This window comes from Cyanistes caeruleus, unplaced genomic scaffold (genome assembly GCF_971803275.1).
Source record: "Cyanistes caeruleus unplaced genomic scaffold, bCyaCae1.hap1.1 HAP1_SCAFFOLD_176, whole genome shotgun sequence".
Taxonomy (NCBI): Eukaryota; Metazoa; Chordata; class Aves; order Passeriformes; family Paridae; genus Cyanistes; species Cyanistes caeruleus.
The window spans coordinates 55,001-57,500 of NW_028255964.1; the positions used below are offsets into that span (position 1 = coordinate 55,001).

Below are 2,500 nucleotides of genomic sequence, written 5' to 3' on the forward strand. Positions count from 1 at the left end.
TTCCGGTTTTTCCCCCCCGCGAGGACGAGCTCCGGCCCAGCGGCTCGCTCCGGGAAGCGGGGAGCTACGGGAGCGGCTCCCCGAGTCTGCATTTAGGGGGACGAAGGCCCTTTTTCTCCTCCCGCGGCCGCCGCCGCCGGCGGACCGCGGGGGAGGGGAACGGGCCTGCGAGGCGACCCCAGCCGCGCCGCCCGGGGAGGGCTCGGGTGGCCCACCCGCCGGGACGGCGATTGATCGTCAAGCGACGCTCAGACAGGCGTAGCCCCGGGAGGAACCCGGGGCCGCAAGTGCGTTCGAAGTGTCGATGATCAATGTGTCCTGCAATTCACATTAATTCTCGCAGCTAGCTGCGTTCTTCATCGACGCACGAGCCGAGTGATCCACCGCTAAGAGTTGTCTGGCTTTCGGCACCGACCCCGCACGCGCGGAGGGGCCGGGACCGCTCGCGTGAAGCGGCCCCCCTCGGGTTTTGCGGCGAGGACGCGCGGGCGCGCGACCTCGCGACCGACCGTACGAGCACAAACGAGACGACCAACGGAGGGGAAAAAGAAAAGGAAGGCACGAGGCCGCCCACGGAACGCTCCGAAAAGGCCGGCCAGAAAGGGCGGGGGGGCCCGCGCCCCCGACCGCCTCTCCCCCACCACCCCCCTCCCCCCGGGCGAGGGGAGGGGAAAAGAGAGACGCCGCCCCGCGTGCCGTCTTTCGGAGGCGGCCCAGGCGCCCGGGCTCGGCCCGGCCTCCGCGCGGAGAGCCGCGCGGCGCGCGCCGGACCGCGGGGGGGCTCCGTAGCCCGCGCCCGGCCTCTTCTCTCTGAACGGGACGACGCGGGCACGAGGCCGGGGGGCCGCGGCCGCCCGCCGCCCGCCGCGCGCTCGGCTCCACCTCGACCGCTGCGCGGGGATCGGCCCCCCGCGCAGCGCCACCGCGCCCGCCGCGCGCGGCGCGGCCTTTCTCCTCCCCGCTGACGGGCCGCCCCCTTGCCAGCGCCCGAGACGGCCGCGCGACGACCGCCGGCACCGCCGGCGCCGCCCCCGGCCGGGGACCGCTCCCCGCCGGAAGGCGAGCGCCTCGCCGCCGCGCTCCGACGGCCGGCGCCGGGAGGCGGGCGCCGCCGAGGCGCGAGCCGGCGTCGCGAGCGCCCGAGGCCTGCCGGAAGGCAAAGGCCCCGCCGCCACCGGGGCCGCACTCCCGGGACCGCCGCCGCCGCTTCGCACCGTCGGGGCCCCTTCCGCGGGCACGCGCCCTGCGGGAGGGGGCCGTGCGGCGGACGCCCGCCGCACGGCCTCGAGCGGTTCTCCCTGCGGCCCACACGCGGCCTTCGGGAAGGGAGACGGGGAAGCGACGGGCGGGGCCCGGGCCGGGACCGCCGCCGGCGACGACGGGGGCCTCCCGGCCGACCGTCCCACCAGGGGGACACCCGTCGAGCGGCGCCGCCGCCGCTCGGCACGGGGTCGCCCGCGCTCGCCGGACCTCCGGCCGCCGGAGGCGACCGACGAGCGCTCGCCCGGGCGGGGGGCGCGCGGTCCCGGCCGGGGACGAGCCGGCGGACGGCGCCGCCGCGCGCGTCCGGGGAAGGCGAGGAACGCCCCGAGGAGGAGGAGGAGATGCGCGCCGACGCGGCCGGCGCGGCCGAGGCGAGGGAGCGCGGGGGGCGCCCGAGGGCCGCCACCCCGAGGTCGCGCAGAGAAGGCGGAGAAGCGCGCGGGGGCGCTTCTCCGCCGGCGCCGCCCCGTTCCGAAGAGACCGGATCGGCCCCGCGGCCGACAGCGCGCCACGGCCTCGCCGCCGAGACCGGGCCGCGGAGAGGGGGGGGGAGGGGGGCTGGGTGCCCCCTCCCCGGCACGGCGCGGCCGACGACGGCCGCGACGAAGTCGACGACGACGACGACGACGAGCGGGGGGGGACCGGTCGCGACGGACGCCACCGCAGGGGATCGGCGGGAGTAGCTCCCCACCCCTCAGTGAACGCCGCGCCGCCACCGGCCGGGTACCCGTCGCCGCCGCCGCCGCCGCCGCCGGCATCGCCGCCGCCGCCGGGGCGCGCCGTGCCGCCCGAGTCTTTAAACCTCCGCCCGGCCTCGGCGGCCCTTTCGGGTCCCAGCCCAAACCCCGCGCCCCCGGCCGGCGTTTGACGACGCCGAGGCGGGAGCGGGGGAAAGGGGAAAGGACTCGGGGAACCGCCCAGGCGCGGAGCGCTAGGTACCTGGCCCTGGGGCGAGGGAAACGACCTGGGATGGCCCCGCCGGGGTGCCTCCCCCCCAATTGCTGCCACCCTCGGGGGAGCGTCCGCCGGCGGGGGCGCGCCTGACACATCCGCCGCCGCCACCGCGGCCGTCCTGACTCGGGGCCCGGGGTTTCCCTCAGCAGCCCGGCGCTGCGCCCGAGAGGACCGCCGCGGCTCGGCCCGTGGCCCCGCCGGTGCGGGAGGGCGAGGGGCGGACCGGCCGACCGAGTGACACACCTCGCCGCGGCGACCGCACCGACCGAGAGGGGCCCGGCGA

General features: G+C 78.9%; 1 non-coding gene across 1 annotated transcript; it reads right to left on the bottom strand.

The window, feature by feature from the left end:
• Positions 1-242: 242 nt before the first annotated feature.
• On the bottom strand, positions 243-395 carry LOC147645746 (5.8S ribosomal RNA). Its single transcript, XR_015282189.1, has one exon. It is a non-coding gene; the product is annotated as a 5.8S ribosomal RNA (ribosomal RNA).
• Positions 396-2,500: the final 2,105 nt, after the last annotated feature.